This window comes from Meriones unguiculatus, chromosome 3 (genome assembly GCF_030254825.1).
Source record: "Meriones unguiculatus strain TT.TT164.6M chromosome 3, Bangor_MerUng_6.1, whole genome shotgun sequence".
NCBI classification, from domain to species: domain Eukaryota; kingdom Metazoa; phylum Chordata; class Mammalia; order Rodentia; family Muridae; genus Meriones; species Meriones unguiculatus.
This window is the reverse complement of record NC_083351.1, coordinates 137,119,263-137,124,306: the sequence shown is the minus strand read 5'-3', so window position 1 is coordinate 137,124,306 and position 5,044 is coordinate 137,119,263. Positions and strand designations below refer to the sequence as shown.

Here is a 5,044-nt window from a genome sequence, read left to right as displayed (position 1 = left end):
TGTACTTGGGGTGTATGTGGGTTTTGAGAAGATTCAAAAGTATTGAAGGAACAAGAAAGATGAAAAGGGTCTCGCATGAGATTTTAGCTCTGGCACCTGTTTAAGACAGTGAGAGTAGAGCTCCAAAAGCTTGGATGGCTCTGTTCGTGTGAAGGCTGCAGGATGGAAGGCTCAGATAAGCTGAGGCGACATTTGGGGTAGGGCATATGACAGTAAAATCAGAAAGTGATCAGCCATCAAGGGACAATCATCTTGTGAACATGGGTGTTGCTCTATCAGTTTGCAATTTCATATCCTCGTGGGGCACATGTTAAGACAGTATTTCCATTTTAACGGTCTGGGATCCACTGTTTAATAGGGTCCGCAGCACTGCGGCTCTTCAGATTTCTTCTACAAGTCTCCTACATTCAAAGAATAAAGACTTACCATCAAAGAACTCTATCGAATGTCCAAAGCACGGTAGTTTAAGAGAGAACAGGGCCTATGGAAAACTCATTATGTTTTAATTTCTGCACATTCTTCCTGAGGAAATCAAACGTATCTGAAGAACTGCAAACATATAATATGATATCATTTAAAGTACCTGTTCAATATGATTTTTGAAATATTCTTAAATTATTTCTGATAGGTTTATATAAAAGTTAAGATTAGAATAATGCTTAACTTGAAGGTGAAATGGATGAATCCAAGATGTATGTGCAAGGGTTATTTTGAAAAGGATTGGTATAGGAAGATGGTAAGAATGAACTTGCTAAGTTTAGAGTTCATCTTGCAGACTCTTGCAAGAAGACAACGAGGTATTTTTATTCATTTCAAATAATAGTTGGTTTCTGCTGTACGAATTTTTGGAAAGAGGAGGAAGGACTGAAATTGGGGTAAATTGCACCAATCACTCCTCCCTTTGCAATTCTCAGGTGTAATTCACATTGATCTTAGGTAATATTGCAGATAATCTAAATATAAATGAAAAGAGTCTTTGGAATTTAGCCTATTTTTATGTTAACTGATTCAAGTGAGAATATCTGCATTTGCCATTTTATAAGTGAGGACATTCGGCTCACTGCTGGTTTGCAGCTTTGTGCGCTTCGCTGTATCAGTTTGTCCAGAGCCCTCGATCAGCCATGGATTCAGGGCTGTAGCAAAAAATGTTTTCTTTCTGTTCTTATCTTGCACAGCTAACATATTTTAGAGACCCTTTACCATCCTCTAGCACAGTTCTTGGTAGCTGTTCATGCAAAGTCACAGACCTGTACAACTTATATGCTCTCATTTCTTTTTAATGCTTTTACTTTTATTCATTTTTCTTATTGTTGGAGGTGTGCTCTTTGGGGATTTGGCCCAGATCTCAACATCATAGGCCCACGTTGTGACAATGAGCTCACACATTCCAGTTAATGGTTTAGGCTGTGACATGCTTTGTTACAGGAAGCATCAGAAAGTCGCCCTGTGAGCTCTGTCACCACAGGAAAATGTGCAAGAGAAAAGTGACAGTGTAACACAAATGACAGAAAAGAGTTGATGTAGGTCATTCCCATGTGACTTGTTTCTTCAAGAGATAAGGAGAGTCCAGTCTGCCCCTTGCCTGGCTATTGTAAACATGGATTGCTCTGGAAACATGGAGGTGCAGGCATGTACAAACTACATATTAGACTTGTCTAACCTGAGTCCTTCCCAACACTGAATGCTGAGCCTCTTCTCTACCTGTGCTATCACCTTCTCTTAAGTAACTAGTGATGTCCTAACAATCCTAGGGTCAACAAAGTGAGAGCTATTCTGTTTGACATTTCTTTCCATCTCTTCCTATACTGCTGTTCGTGCCCCTCCATTTTGTGCTCCACGGTGTCCTTAACTCATGACTTTGTGTTTTGAACATAGAATTTCCCACAGAAAAACACTAGCTGATAACTGTTATTTTGCTACTTGAAACATGGTACCCAAACCTTACAGGAACCATACATATTGAGTAAAATAGATTTTGCTCTTATCAAAATGATTTCACCAGCACATGAGAAAAACTTATGATGGAAAATCAAAATAAGTTTCTGCTCAATGGATGAAAATAGAGTTAGGATCAGTAAACCCTAAACTAATTTCAGGAAAAGCAGCACCCATTAACCCTTTGTGTGTTGGTATGGATGGAACATTCTGGGGTGTAGTATGTGACCAAATGGCACATTGAAATACCAATCAGTGTTTATTTTTTATTTTATTATTTGTTGGGAGCTGCGTGATAGTCTCGCCGGCAGAAACCCATGCGGACACAGAATCCTCCCGCAACGATATCTTTATTACAGTCACGCGATGGAAAACGGAGAGGAGAGGGCCGCAGGCATTGGCCGAGAGACGCCATGGCATCCCGCAGGCCGCCCACCCCGGGCGGGGAGAGGGAGAGGAGGAAGCCCCAATGTGGCGCTGTTTATATAAGCCTGGGTCGCACCTGAGTGACGTATGAATACCCTGATTGGCTGCTCAGGTTTACCCCGCCTGATGACTCGGGCCCAGCATGCTTAGCGTGCTTACGCAATCCGCGCATGTGTACTAGAGGCTGTTTACAGTTTTGAGGGCGGGATGTCAGCGCCACCTAGTGGCGTCTGAGTCTCGGCTCTCCACAATTATTTTTTGAGTTTTTTAATATAATTTTTTTATTTGTTACAATCTATTCGGTTTTTATCCCAGCTGTATCTCCACCCTCATCCCCTCCCAATCCTGCCCTTCCTCATCTCCTCCTATGCCCTTTCCCCAGTACTCTGATAGTGGAGGACCTCCTCCCCTTCCATCTGACCCTGGCTTATCAGGTCTCCTCAGTATTTTTATAAGAAGTAAATATTTCAGCTGTAGATTACATTTCATTGATTTTTGGTTTTTATTTCATGCCCAGTGTCTGCCACTGGTCTAAACTGAACATCTTCTGCTGCTTTCTCTTTCCTATCCCAGAGGCAACCAGAGAAGAAACCAGAGCAGTAGTCATTTACAGTGGCTCTGGAATGTGCAAAGCTGGGTTTGTTGGTGATAATGCCCCCAGGGCAGTGTTCCCTTTCATCACTGGGAGACCTCGATGTGAAAGCATCATATTTGACATGGGCAAGAACGACTCCTATGTAGGCAATGAGGCCCAAAGCGAGAAGGGTCTCCTGACCCCTGACCCAGAAGTATCCTATTGAGCATTCAATGACATGGAGGAGATTGGGCACCACACCTTCTACAACAAGCTGTGTGTGGCTTCTGAGGAACACAAAGTCCTTCTTTTTGTTTGTTTGTTTGTTTTTATTTTTTTTTTGTTTTTTATTTCTTTTGTTTTTAATCAGATGCAACTTTAAGACTCTATGTAGTTCATTCCTGGAAAAAAATAAAACCTGCTCTGAATAGATTGCTGATAAAAAGATGGTTTTATAATATCATAGTTTTTAAAATGCTTTAGTAAATGCTTCCCATTTGCATTTTCTTTTTTAATTTTAATTTTTGTATGTTAATTATAGTTTATTCACTTTCATCCAGTGCTTCCTACAGAATACCCCTTGAACCCTAAGATTAACAGAGATGCAAATAATGTTTGAAACCCTTAACACTCCAGCCACATTTGTGGCCATTTAGCCAATGCTGGCTCTGTATGCCTCAGGGCGCATAAAAGGAATTGTCCTGGACTCTGGTGATGGAGTCACACATACAGTGTCCATCTATGAAGGCTATGCCCTTCCCCATGCCATCCTGCATCTAGACCTGGATGGCAGGGAACTGACAGATTACCTCATGAAGATCCTCACTGAGTGGAACCACAGCTGAGTGGGAGATTGTATGTGACATGAGAGAAAAACTGTGTTATGTTGCCTTAGATTTTGATCAAGAAATGGCCTCTGTTACGTACTCTCTTTTGGAGCAAAGGTACAGGCTGCCTGATTGTCACATCCTCACTATAGTGCTGGTATAATGTTCTTTTGGAATGTATGCACCTTACCCTTGTTCGTTCAAATGCTGATTTCTCTCCCCCACTCTCTGGTTTCAGTCCGGACATTGCATTGTGATACTTATTCTAAGCATCACCTGTCTCAACTTTGTGTAAACATGCCAAAATAAAGCAACTAGCCACAATGTTGAGCAATGAAAAGGGAGCAGGAAGAGAGGGAGGAGCCAGAGGACAGGAAGGTGTGGGAGGCAGAGGAGGAGAGAAGGGAGGAGAGAGCTGGGAAAGCAGAGCTGGAGGAAAGGTCTTGGAATGATGTGGAGAGATGGACTGGACCTAATATATCACTAAACTCAAGTGCAATGTGGGAACTCTGAATGGTAGAAACTACGTGGGCTTGGAGGTTTATGATAGAACAACCATTGCCCAGCATTGTGTTCCAGGTTAACTAACTAAATCCTAGTCTCTGTGTGTTGATTTGGTTATACAGCTATTTAGGATTAACAACAGCTTTACTAAAAGATATATTAATAGTAAATATTAATAGTCACCTACAACACTGTAGGCAATGAGTGATTCTCGTGCCCAGAGGTGCTTTCCATCCCAGTTTCCTGGGCATTGAGTCTTTGGGTCGTTGGGCATTCAATATGCCACCTACTGTTCCATCTTGAAGTGTGATGTGGACATCCACAAGAGCTTGTCTGGCAACATTGTGCTGTCTGGTGGTACCACCATGTGTCCAGGCATGAATGATAGGCTGCTGAAGGAGATCACAGCCCTAGCACCCAGCACAATAAAAGTCAAGAGCATTGCTTGCAATGAGTCTGGATTGGCAGCTCCATTATGGCCTCACTGCCCACCTTCAGGCAGATATGGATTAGCAAACAGGAGTATGAGGAGTGGGGTCCTTCCATAGCCCACCACAAATGCTTCTAGATTGACTGAGTAGATGCTGGGCATCTGCTCCATAAACTGATCTTGAAATATCAATTTGCTCTGGCAGATGTATACCTCATGTAACCTCACAAAAATGTAATATCAGCATTGGACCAAAGAACTTGTTGCTGATTTGAGATCTCGTATTCAACTTGCATGTTTAATACTGCTGGTACATGTTTGATATCCTATGCATAACTTGATGTAGTC

The 5,044-nt window shown here is 42.0% G+C and overlaps 1 pseudogene; it reads left to right on the top strand.

Moving 5' to 3' along the window:
• Window positions 1-2,939: 2,939 nt before the first annotated feature.
• LOC110563894 (actin-1-like) lies at window positions 2,940-4,834 on the top strand (annotated as a pseudogene).
• The last annotated feature ends 210 nt before the right edge of the window (window positions 4,835-5,044 follow it).